Below are 13,121 nucleotides of genomic sequence, written 5' to 3'. Positions count from 1 at the left end.
GAGGCTTTTGCTTCGGCTGCGGTCACGCCACAGGTGCGGCGAGGAACCTCGGCGGCTGCTGCGCCCGATGATCGCCTGCTGCGGCGGTCAGAGGCTTTTGCTTCGGCTGCGGTCACGCCACAGGTGCGGCGAGGAACTTCGGCGGCTGCTGCGCCCGATGATCGCCTGCGGCGGCGGTCAGAGGACCCTTTACTTCGGCAGTGGTCACGCCACAGGTGCGGCGAGGAACTTCGGCGGCTGCTGCGCCCGATGATCGCCTGCTGCGGCGGTCAGAGGACCCTTGCTTCGGCTGCGATTCCCGGAGGTTACGCCACGGATGCGGCAATGGGCTTCGGTGGCTGCTTCGGCGGTCAGAGGCCCTTTTCTTCGGCGGCGATTCCCGGAGGTTACGCCACGGATGCGGCAATGGGCTTCGGTGGCTGCTTCGGCGGTCAGAGGCCCTTTTCTTCGGCGGCGATTCCCGGAGGTTACGCCACGGATGCGGCAAGGAGCTTCGGTGGCTGTGGCGGCGGTCAGAGGCCCTTTACTTCGGCGGCGATTCCCGGAGGTTACGCCACGGATGCGGCAAGGAGCTTCGGTGGCTGTTGCGGCGGTCAGAGGCCCTTTACTTCGGCAGTGGCTTTCGGCTGTAGCGCCTTAGATGCGGCGAGGAGCTTCCTAGAAGGAAATTGGGGAAAAAAGGGCCGCCTTTTGCGACCCTTTTGGAAAGGAAAGCTTTTTTCCTCCACACCCGACTTCCTTGCGAATAGATTTCTCGGCGCTGGGTACCCTTGGCTTTCCTTTTGTTTCGCCTGACTCGGTGCACGTCGGTAAAATGCACTCTCGGTAAATGGCACTCTCTCTTCGTGTGTGCTCCGGATGTGCTGGGAACGGCTCTGGCACAGCTTTTCTTGGCACCACAATCCGGAATCACGCGCACTACCACGCTATAAATGTGGCGACCGACCGTCTCGTTTTTTCACCGGAAACTGACTTGACGTTTCGGCGGTTCTGCACGCTCCGTATTGTTTACCCATTTTTCTGCACGCTCAGTTTTGCTAATCTATTTTCTGCACGCTCAGTATTCTTCATGTGTTTTTGCATGTATTCCTTGTACACGCTAGCGCTGCTTAGCATGGGGTTGGGTTTTTTAAATGGGTTATGTTGCCGATCGCTTTAATCGTATCAATTTTCCGACTTATTTCTTAAAATAAATTCAAATGCAACAAATTATATCTTTTGAAGAAATAATTAAACAGTGCTAATCTCCCAAGTTCAAAATGGCGACCACACTGAACCAAATTGGGCGATTAAATTTATAGGGTCCTTTTAGTAAATCTAATTATTCCCAGTCAAATCTAAACTACTAAATTATCCTTTCAAAGATATAGGAAAATTTAATAGATTGTATCTGCCTCACTCACCTTGTGAAATACATAGGAAAATCCAATAATTATCAAACCAAATTGAGCGATTCAATTTAAAGGGTCATTCCAATAAATCCTATTATTCGCAGTCAAATTTAAGCTACTAAAGTGTCTTCTGAAAGATATATGAAAATCCAATAAATTGTGTCTGCATCATCCACTTGATAAAATGCATAGGAAAATTCAATAACTTTTATTACTTTCGTGTGGCATACCTTTCATTTCTGCTTTGTGATCTGTGACGTTGGATTATGAATTTTTGTTCAGATCGTTGTCAACTGAAAATTATAGCTTAATTTTCCCAATAAATTGATTATTTAGTTAATAACGGCCCATCGATACTAAGTTAAATAAAATATGAAGGAAATATACAGGTGAGTTCCTATTCCGTATATTTTCGAATGATTTGTGCGAGTTTTGTAAATGGTGACCAATGTTTTTAATACAAGATTGGAACGGAACCATATTCCCCGGAACCATATAACAGGACATAACCGGAATAGCCAAGGAACTTAGTTGGAAACCTCGACAAAGCAGTGTCGACAAAAATCCAAATGGGGTAAATAAAAGAGCGGATGAGGTCAAAGTCTAGCGATACGCAAGTTGGTGAGTCACGGCATAATTAATGTTGTGTTTTTTTTGTTTATAACAACTTTTTCACATTTACAGAAAGTGTCTAGAACTCCCTCTAGGGAGAGGACAAAGTGGTAACAACTTCACACCGAATTGGGACAGACCGATACCAATCGGTATCTGGTCTCGGTCATCGAAGAGAGTGCTACATGGTCAAGCTATTTTCGCCTGTGGCCTGTACGATGAGGCACTTCATTATTTCGTTCTCGTCGAGTTGAATTTGCGTTCAGAGAAGTGTAATTGCAGTCGCAGCATCCGGATTCTGACCGTCGTATCATACACCATAAGAGGATGGAAAAATCACGATCCAAGTTCAAACAAACCAAACATGCCGCAGATCCTCCAATCCGACTGACCAATTATAGTCTAGTGGTCGAAGCCGATTGCCGGAACGGTTTAAGATGAAACGGAACTGGAGGTAAATTAGAATTTGATGATAGTGTTATTGTGTTCAATAGTGTTCTAACAAACTGTTGCTTTTTTCAGATTGAATTCCGAATTATCGACGAACTGGGCTAGCTCAAGATTTTTGTATTCGGATGTAGAAGTATGATGAAGCTTGAGTAGGAGTCCCGTCCTACGTTTCAATGTTTCGATCGATTTCCTAAGAGTGCCTTGTAGTGCCAAAAGTAAAGTTGTATTACTTCTTAAAATACAGCAAATTTTAATTAAAATTTTGACTTACCTTATTGGTTCTATCATATATGCCAGCAAGCTACTGTATATAAATAAACAACTAAAAAAAAAACAATAAAAAGGAAATAAAATACAAGCATTTTTCATTACATTGGTAAAAACATTCATTTCACTATCCTTAACAATAAATTTTATCATTTTGGCTTAATTTAGAGTTCATTGGAAATTCCTATAAATTCAATCTTTCGTCTTCTGATAAAAAGTATTGGATTTTCCTTTAGTGCGAAAACACTAAAATTCCCAATAAACCTTATAGCCAGATTTTGTTCAGTGCAGTAGCCCAGTCAGGAAAAATCGCCCGAAATCGGCCCGATTTTTGTCCGTACATCTGCTCGATCGGTCCGAAATCGTATAAGAAATCGGGCCGACTTTAGTAGAAAATCGCGCGAAAATGAAACACTTTTTCGGACGACGATAAGTTTTCTCAACCAGTTCGAGCAGATCAAATGTCAAAACAAGCGAACCGTTTTCCAACCGAATCTGAACGGTTTCCGAACCGTTTCTGGGCCGATTACCATTTTCCCTCCGAAATAAATGACTGAGTTCGGACCGAAACCAACTGGTTTTCGAACCGTTTCTGGGCCGATTGCCATAGCGTCCATCCGATAAAAAGGACCGATTTCGGACCGAAACCGAACGATTTTTCGAACCGTTTCTGGGTCGATTGCCATAGCCTCCATCCGAAAAAAAGGACCGATTTCGGACCGAAACCGAACGATTTTTCGAACCGATTCTGGGTCGATTGCCATAGCATCCATCCGAAAAAAAGGACCGATTTCGGACCGAAACCGAACGATTTTTCGAACCGATTCTGGGTCGATTGCCATAGCATCCATCCGAAAAAGGACCGATTTCGGACCGAATCCGAACGATTTTTGGAACTGTTTCTGGGCCGATTGCAATAGCGTCCATTCGAAAAAGGACCGATTTCAGACCGAAACCGAACGGTTTTTCAAACCGTTTCTAGACCGATTACCATGGTTGCCATTCATTCAGGTTTTTCGGTTTTTAACAAAAAGCTACAAATTATTTTTTTATTTGTTTTTCTTTAATTTTTCAGGTTTTTTCTTCTATTTTAGGTTTCGAATAGTAGCTTATATTAAATATAATTGTATAATGATAAACTTTTTAAGGCCGAATCAATATTCATTGTATGAGTTTGGTTATGCAGTCTCAATACTACAATTCATCATATTTGCCCACAGTTGTTTACTTGATAAATTCAATAAACCTGTAATATCCACTTAATTTGTTTTAGGCCTTGTTTTCCTTCTATTTTACCTTGTTTCAACTTTCTTCAAATTTCTTAAAATGTCTGACTTTGTCGTCTACTTTTGTAACTCCCCCCTGTATATGTTTCCTATTAATGTTCCCTTCCAAATTAGAATCAAAGCTAACATATGAGTCGCCGCAACTATTACGGCTCCTCCCTCTTCTAACATAGATTAATAAGTGATCCACTCGACAAAATGAAACTTTATAAGTAAAATGCCTTAATAAACAAACCTATATTAAAAAAAAACTAGTTTCAATTTAACTGCCTAGTTAAGATAAGGGTCCGGAATGTTGTTGATCCTGCTGTGACGATGGTTGCTGTTGTTGTGGTTGTTGCGTGGGTGGCTTCACGGTCAGTTCAGCCCAACATCACTAAAAATACTGGCGCATTCAATGACCGACTGTGCCCACTTGTGAATAGTCCTCGTTGAAATCAGTTGTCAAAGATTAGCAGGACGTTCGTTATAGAAGTCCACCCGGGATTTGTAGCTATTGAAGGATGAAAAGAAAAATTGTTAAAATAAAAATAAATGTTGATTGCAAGTTTACAAACAAACAAACTTACACCAAATCCTGCAGGCTTTTCTTAATCGTCGACAAATCCATCGGATACTTGATTACCTTTTTGTACGTAGGGAACAGTCTGATGTCCACTGGCAAAAGAAACGGCCATTAATTATCATGCACCTACGGATACAAAAGAAAAAGAATCTTCAAATCATTCAACAAAGGTTGTATACTGTTTACCGGAATTCCATTTACCGGAATTCCATTTACCGTAAGTACCATTAACCGGAATACCATTTACCGGAGTGTACTATTTACCGGAATTCCATTTACCGGACTATACCATTTACCAGAAAATCATTTACCAAACTATACCATTTACTGGAAAACCATTTAACGGAACTACCATTTACCGGATTTTCTTTAATACAAATAAATTTGGGTCGTACCCCAATTCCCCAAAAAATTACATCAGACTGAACCATTCCCCAGAATTTTTATCGCCGGAATTTATAATTTCACAAAAAATGGAAAACTAGAATTCGAATAAAGAACTTCTTTCTAAAAAAAAAGTTTTTACAATATTATTATTTGCGGCAAGGTCGCAACCAACGAGGATGAAGGCGCTGCGGCGGCACAAAGCCGCCGAGGCTCCCAAATCCGAGGTGGCCGCCGAACCGTCGTCGGAAGCGGCGGCTCTAATACATGGTTCTAGGTCTGCCGGGGCTTCATAGGTCTGCGTGAAAGCTAGGGGTGATCCCTTAGCCCTGTCCAACAGCGTGGAGGACAATACGTCCTTGAAGTTCGAACGCGTAGCGTGAGGAGTCGTCTACCAAAACAATTTTTAAAAGCGACACTGGTTAGCATAAAATCAATTAAAGTACCCAAACCCTGCCTAAAAATCTAAAAACCATTTTGGGCAAAAGTTTACGGGTAAACGGGAAACAATAATAGATTTGTACTTAAAACTCTTAATCCGGTAAATGACATTCCGATAAATAGTTCATTCCGGTAAAAAGCAGTCCAGTAAACGGTTCATTCCGGTTAATAGCAGTCCGGTAAATGGTTTTCCGGTAAATGGAATTCCGGTAAACAGTATACAACCTTCAACAAACAATAAAATTGGGTAGCAGAAAATATATCTCCACTTTCCCACACGGTCTTGCACGGGGCAACTCCTTCATTTCTTCTTAGTCATCTTCTTATTGGCATGTTCCTTTGCCTCTTCGAACTGCTGTTGTTGCAGCAACAGAATATTCCGGAACCATGCCTCGGATCGACTCCTGAAAACCCCGATGATTAAAGTTTATTTTTCGAACTTAGCCGCTGGCTGCTAGTATCTTACTTAGATTTATCTACGCTACTCATAATTTCATTCAGGGTCCTGTTCTCCATTCTGCAGCTATTGTCGTTAACAAATTTTTCTTTTTTTTTTTCTTGCAATGGAAATATCTTCATAATGTTGATAGGAGTTGACGTTCTGGGGCCCATTGGATAGCAGGATTTACTTGATAATCGATTGCAGATTTGATGATCGATATGCCAGGTCTCGGAGCAGTACACTTTGAGCGGCCCAATTGAACAAACAGTAAGCCACATCAGCCGAATTTCCTCAAACATGTCCAGCACTTGCCTATGGTGTTTCGGTGGTCCCAGTGCTCGATTGTTAGACCCAACTTCTACCTCCTTAGTGATATCCAGTTGCCCTCTAGGAGATCGACGAACTTGTCCAGCAATCAATAAACAAATAAAGCAACAGAATATATTTTTTTAATTTGGAAGGCCGGAATACTGTAAAGATAAAGAATAATAAAAGATCAATGTAAACCAAAATATAATGGAAAATATCTTTTGTTGAACCAACCTTTCATTAATACAATGTCCGATCTTCAAACCTTTGATTATTAGTGACTTCGATTCTGTTTCCGGTAGAAATCCCTGCCGACAGGGTGAAGCCCTTTTTTCTAGTTGTTCAACTGGTGCTACGCAGGCCACGAAAGCATTTCGGAAACAGCTTTAATAGTTGTTGATTCTGCAAAGTCGACAAGAACATTATCGTCAGGTATGCTGCTACGAAGGAAATTACTTTTCATGGAACAGTTTCAATAAATTCACACCCTCTTTAGAACGCCGTCTTTCGAAATTAGCAACCGATCGTTCTTCAGTGCTGTCGACAAATTCCTCCGGTTCCGAAGAGGATTTCAGCTTAGCTTTTAAAAGTGCAATGGATTTAACGAGATGATATTTTTGAGTGAATCAGTCAAAAATAGTATTGACCGATGACTTGATGTCCTTTTTAAATGATATCCAGTGACATGTTTTCTGCAAAGTCCGTTTGACAACAGGATCGTTCCTTATTTCACCTATTTCTAAATAATCTTAGATTTTATCGTTAGCCTCTTCCTGTTCGGTTTCATTGTTTTTGATGGTGCTAATCGTTTTCTCCTGTTCGAAGGTTGGCTGTATAGTCTTTCGTATTTCTGAACACTTTCAGAACACGGTTACCTTGAAGCAATGTCTTGAGCTCCTTTGCGATCTTCAGGCACCAACTGCTGCTACGAAGGCAGCGAAAGAACTTCCGGGAACTCCGGGCGTCCTCCGATCTGCCGTCTTGATACTGTGGGATGACCATTGTCTGAAGATAAAAAAACGAAAGTTATAGCTGAAAGGGGCGATATTACAACAAGAAATTTAGATTTAATATTAAAGTTAAATAATGCCTTAAAAATGTTAAATATCTCAAATGTGTAATAAATATGTAAGGCACGTTATGATACGGATGTTAAACTTTACGATACTTACTCTTTTTGCATCGATCAATAGCTCAAAACGCTTGTTTTCCCTCCTCAACGAAGTAAGATACAATTGATCAACTGTTTTGGAATTACACATTGCTGTGGTACATTACGATGTAATGTACCGAGGCTTAATTTCCTCCAGCGTTCGATTCAACGAAGCTATCTCGTTTACCTCACTTTAAAATGTATGGATGAATACCACAGGTTTGTGCTTTCGTTTGTGAGTGACATCTAAGTTTTTTCATTTCAGCGAATGATTCAAAGGTTCCACTCTCCAACTCAGTGACATCAAACAAATCCGGATCCACACAATTTACTGGTAGCGTCTGGTTTGCACTGAGTCATCGTCAGTATATACGAATCCTTGAAGCACTGGTAATCGTCGCTTTCTTCCCTAGCAAAAAGTTCGCTCCCCCCCTCCGGAGGCTGCATATTCTTGTTTTTCACGCTCCTGTTTCTTTCTAGCTTCCTTTTCAGTTTTCTATTGAGCTGCTTCTGCACGTCTCTTTTCTATACGTTCCTTCAAGAAACCACCCGTTGACCTGTTTTCTTTCGGTTCCCTCGGTTATTCCCTGCATAATAGCTTCCCGGCTTTCCATTATTGGGAGGGTTCTTGAACAGGGTTGTAAAATTCTGCTGATGATGGCTTCCTTGCACTGCAGCTCCAAAACAAACGGAGCCTGTTTCGTGGTGCTGCTCCTGTAGTTCCTAACCACATTCAACGTCATCCTCCGAAAATGTTACTGCTTCGCTTTCCAAACACTCGACCAAACTCTTTCGGATTTCATTTTTGATGCGCTCATTTTGGGTCAGCCGTGCTCGATCAGTAGCTCTTGGGCTGGGAAATTGAGTTGGCCTACAAAAAAAATGCTAAAAAACAACAAATTACACAAATAAATCATAAATACCTACCTTCCTCCAAGGCTTGATTCAGCAGCAAAATAATCTTCAGTTGCTCGGGAAGCACCCCCAGTTGCTGCAAATTGGTGGGTAGCAGTTCTTTGCTCAGGTCAAAGCCAAGCAGATGGTGTGCCAGTTTGGGGGTGCTGTGCTGCCGCAAACACCCCGCAGCCGGTCGACGATGGCTTTCTTGTACTGCAGCTCCAAACAAACGGAACTTGTTTCGTGGTGCTGCTCCTGTAGTTCCTGACCACATTCAATGTCATCCTCCGAGAATGTTACTGCTTCGCTTTCCAAACTTTCTGGGTTTTCCTTTTTTTTTTAAGAATGATTCATCCCTAACGTCCGGGAAATGGTGTGAAGGTGTCGAAGTGGGAGCAGGCTGCGTCGATGATTGCAATTTCCTGAGGTTTGATGTTTCTGCTGAGGGCTCTCTGTTGCGGTAAACTGTTTCACTGCCGGGGTTTTGCTCCTGTTCAGATTCTGATAGTACCGGAACAGTGAATTGAAGAAATGGTCCCATGAAATTATGGCCGAAGCTGCCCCAGCTTTTCCTACACCACCTTGTTTCAGCAAATTGAATGCGCTAGGCATGAAACAGACTGTGGAGAGCTTGAAAGGCCAGCCACTTAATTTGATAACAGGCGTTGGCTATCGAGCAGGGTGTGGATGTGACATACGCAGGGATAGTAATTATCAATCACATGCAATGTCCCGAAGCCATCCAGGATAATACTTTCCAGCACCCACCAGCTTGAGCGTCCTAATGTGGTGCGAGTGGGTGATGAGTCATCCAGGAGCTGGCATGAATAGTACCGGTCGGATTCCTGCAGCAAAAGGATTCTCAGGTTGTTCAGCCCGCGAAGCGTTAACGTTCTCACTGAGAGATCCATAAATGAAAGCTTGAAGCCGACGGAGTTCCCTTTCTCTGCGACGTTCCTCACATAAAACTCGACAAAACCCTTTCGGATTTAATTTTTGGTGCGCTCATTTTGGGTCAGCCGTGCTCGATCATTAGCTCTTGGACTACACACAAAATTTTCGAGGCTCCTCTTAGCAAAAATATTGGGTTACTTTCGATTAGCAATAAGGGTTGTTTTACTTACGCGATAGCAAAATTGTTATTTTGCTTGATTTTGGTAAAAACGCAGCCTAGTTAGCCGCTTCGTTCGAAAAGCAGCCGCCGTCTTCGAGAAAAAAAAGTTCGACGCGAATCAGTGCGTTGAGTAAATTAGATGCTGGCGGAACCTGCGGAGACTGGGCTGACAATAACGACGGAATGGAAGCCCGGTCAACATTGCTGCATGTGATGGACAATTGGATGCGGAAATGGTGGATAAATTCACATCGGGAGCGGACAGGTAAGAGCAAATTTGGCCAATGGAAAGTCCGGTTTTAAATTTGAAAAATTCTTTGTTTTCTTCCTACAGGTTGCTGCTGCCGGCGATAACAGACAGCATTGCCATCATGATGATCGACAAGAAGGAAGCCAATCTGGACGCATCGGTTTTCCGCTTGGCGGATGGTCAGCTACCGCGGTCAAGTGCGGTTTTGTTTTTTAGTGAAGAAAGTGTTAATTGATATTAAAAAAAAAGGTGTCAAATAAATTAAGTGAAAAAATTTGGTATTCTATTTTATAAACAGATATTTCCCCTGAATTTCCTGGAAAAATTGAAATTTCAAATCCAATAGGATCTTTTCTACCGGTTTTTGCTAAAAAAGTGAGCAAAAATTGCGGCGGCTAAATTTTTCTCTCGTTTGCTAAAATTCGAGTTAAAAAAATTTGCTAAAATGATTGCTAAGTTTCTAGCTGGTCAAATTTGAGCAAAATTTTGCTAATTTCAGGCCTCGAAAATTTTGTGTGTAGGGAATTTAGTTGGCCTACAAAAAAAAATGCTAAAAATCTACAAATCACAAAAATAAATCATAAATACCTACCTTCCTCCAAGGTTTGATCCAGCAGCAAAATAAACTGCAGTTGCTCGGGAAGCACCTCCGGTTGCTGCAAATTGGTGAGTCGCAGTTTTTTTGCTCAGGTCAAAGCCAAGCAGATGGTGTGCCAGATTAAGGGGTGCTCTGCTTCGGCTAACCCTTTTGCAGCCGGTCGACGATGGCTTTCTTGTACTGCAGCTCCAAACAAACGGAGCCTGTTTCGCGCTGCTGCTTATGTAGTTCCTGACCACATTTAACGTTATACTCCGAGGTTACTGCTTCGTTTTCCAAACACTCGACCAAACTCTTTCGGATTTCATTTTTGATGCGCTCATTTTGGGTCAGCCGTGCTTGATTAGTAGCTCTTGGGCTGGGGAATTGAGTTGGCCTACAAAAAAAAAATGCTAAAAAAACAACAAATCACAAAAATAAATCATAAACACCTACCTTTCTCCAAGGTTTGATCCAGCAGCAAAATAAGCTGCAGTTGCTCGGGAAGCACCCCCGGTTGCAGCAAATTGGTGAGACAAAGTTCTTTGCTCAGGTCAAACCAAAACAGATGGTGTACCAGATTGGGGGGTGCTTTGCGGCAAACACTCCTGCAGCCGGTTGATGATGGCTTTCTTGCACTGCAGCTCCAAACGAACGGAGCCTGTTTCGTGGGGCTGCTCCTGTAGTTCCTCCGAGAATGTTACTGCTTCGGATACAGGATCTGTAGCGCATATATGGAGGTCTTCTCGAGATTTTTGCGTCAGGAGAACTTTGTACGTCTCGGTGGTCGAGTGGTTAGCGTGGTACGACGGTAATCGCTGGTCCACTGATGGCATGGGTTCGATTCCCATCTCGGTACTGGGTGTTAAATGTTAATCTTAAGTTGTCCACGTCATTTATTCAGTCTGTAAAGCCTAAATCGGCTAAGACGGTGTATGTCTTTTAAAAACGGTCCCCACTTACCCCGGTGTACCTTATTTATTTTCAATTCGAGGTGTGATCCAATATTTCTTAGTACCTAATCGAAAGAAAAATAGGAACAAGATTTTGTTATGTTGATGTTTTCTAAGAAAACGATAATGGATTAAAAAATTGCCACCACCTCTGAGCGTGTTTAGAATCTGGATCCGGATACGATGTTCGGGATGACATTCAATCAAAGCTCGTACACACGGGACTTTTTCTTAGAAGCTTCGTTTGCATGGGACGATGTTTTCTACGGGAACAACAAGGGGTTAAAAATGATATAAATAAAAATTGATTATTTAGTATTGAATCAATCATACATTTTAGAAATTTGGATCTAGATTGGATCCAAAAGAATTAAAATTTAAATCTTGAAAATATCAGTTTAATAAGCAAAAAGTAAATAATTGTGATAACGGTACTCACCTTGCTTTCCACTTTGAAAAAAACACACCGAAAACTGATTAAAAGTAATCCAAATAAAGCCACCACCTCTGAGCGTGTCTGGGATCCGGATACGATGTCCGGGATGATATTCCACTAGAGCCCGTACCGTGTGGACATTTCTTCGGAAGCTTTGTTTGCATGGGTCGATGTTTTCTGTGGGGACAAAAATGGGCTGGAAAATGATAAAACTTGATAATTTAGGACAAACATACCTTGCTTTTCATCAAATTATTGGTGGACAATATTATATGGCTTCTTCTGTTTAGGTTTATACCGCTCAAAGCATTTCTGAGCAGGAACAGCGGAAATGTCAGAATAAGAACTGGGACAAACACACAATTCACACTAATCACGCACCAAAAGCAAAACACGCACCAAAAGCAAAACACGTACGCACCCGGGCTGCTGCGATTGAAAACTGGCTCGTGTTTCGTTTTGTTCATCGCAGCACTGCGAAAAATATCGTCTGTTTTCGAGCAATCGAGCAGACGGATGGAAATCGAGCCGAAAACCGATCGAATTCTAGCCGCTAGAATTCGAGTGCCGCCATGTCTGTTTTGCAATCGGCCCGATTGAGCGAACGTTCCTGACAGGGAGCACGCTCTTTTTTTTTTAACTCAAAATTAAGTATGACCGAGGTTCAAAACATAGTTCGATTCTATGAACTTAAAGTTAAGTACCCTTTTTCCTCCTTGCGATGGATCAAAACAGAGTTCGAACTGCGAACTCAAAATTGATCCCTTTTTTTTCCTTCGGCGAAGGATCAAAGCTGAGTTCGACATTATGAACTAAAAATTGAACTCTCTTTGTTGGACTGAAAACACTTAGCGAGTTCAGTCCGAACCGGAACAGCAACCAACGAACACGTCGCAAATTTTGTCGTTCCGGAACAACTACCGGAAGACTATGAAGGAACTTCATAATGGAATGCATGTTCACCGTGTCAGCGTAAAATTCTGTCCGTCATTGTTATCATATGGTGAGCGGCTTGGAATGTCCGGAAACTTCCGGATGTTGTTTACTTCCCGTGGGAAGTAACATCCGGAAGTTTTCTTTGACCGGGAGTGTCAAAACATTCCACCGCTCTGTAATTGCAATGCAATGTACCGGAACAGCAACATCCGGGTACAACAAATTTGAACCATCCTTTAATTCCCTGAAAATAAGCTACCCTAGAAAAAAAAAGGATAAATTCGAGTTCGGCTGCCGAACTTAGTATTGAGTATGCCTATCAGAACTTAGTTTTGCTATTGCCCAGTCAAACTCAAAGTTGAGGGATGCCACCGAAGTGCTGTTTTGAACCAAAACTACTTAATTTTGAGTTTAAAAAAAATAGCGTGAGTGATGAATTAAGAAGCCCGTTCAACAACCAATTGAAATCGGTTTCAATCGATTTCGATTGGTAAATTGTTGTTCACTCAGCCAATGTTGTGATCGAAACTAATCCAATTGACGTTCAATGAAGCCAATCGAAGCCGATCGAAACCAATCGAAATCGATCAAGCTCGAGAGCAGGATTCGTTTCCATCACGCAGAAAAAGAACGGGGAGTCGTTTCAACAAAACGTTTT

The 13,121-nt window shown here is 42.1% G+C and overlaps 2 long non-coding RNA genes across 4 annotated transcripts; one reads left to right on the top strand and one right to left on the bottom strand.

The window, feature by feature from the left end:
• The first annotated feature begins 1,306 nt into the window (after positions 1-1,306).
• LOC129752045 (uncharacterized) lies at positions 1,307-2,691 on the top strand. 2 transcript variants are annotated; one of them, XR_008738843.1, is made up of 3 exons: positions 1,307-1,780; positions 1,856-2,457; positions 2,526-2,691. It is a non-coding gene; the product is annotated as an uncharacterized LOC129752045 (long non-coding RNA). The 2 variants fall into 2 exon arrangements; XR_008738842.1 differs by having other exon boundaries at positions 1,307-2,012; positions 2,076-2,457.
• A 1,107-nt stretch (positions 2,692-3,798) lies between these two features.
• LOC129757250 (uncharacterized) lies at positions 3,799-12,134 on the bottom strand. 2 transcript variants are annotated; one of them, XR_008739656.1, is made up of 4 exons: positions 6,382-7,324; positions 5,863-6,308; positions 4,576-5,800; positions 3,799-4,499 (listed from the first exon to the last, which is right to left on the bottom strand). It is a non-coding gene; the product is annotated as an uncharacterized LOC129757250 (long non-coding RNA). The 2 variants fall into 2 exon arrangements; XR_008739657.1 differs by lacking the exons at positions 5,863-6,308; positions 6,382-7,324 and adding an exon at positions 11,531-12,134 and having other exon boundaries at positions 4,576-4,697.
• Positions 12,135-13,121: the final 987 nt, after the last annotated feature.

The sequence above is a fragment of the Uranotaenia lowii genome, chromosome 3 (assembly GCF_029784155.1).
Source record: "Uranotaenia lowii strain MFRU-FL chromosome 3, ASM2978415v1, whole genome shotgun sequence".
In the NCBI taxonomy this organism is placed as follows: Eukaryota; Metazoa; Arthropoda; class Insecta; order Diptera; family Culicidae; genus Uranotaenia; species Uranotaenia lowii.
Note: the sequence above shows the minus strand (reverse complement) of the source record. Positions and strands in the feature narration are given on the sequence as shown.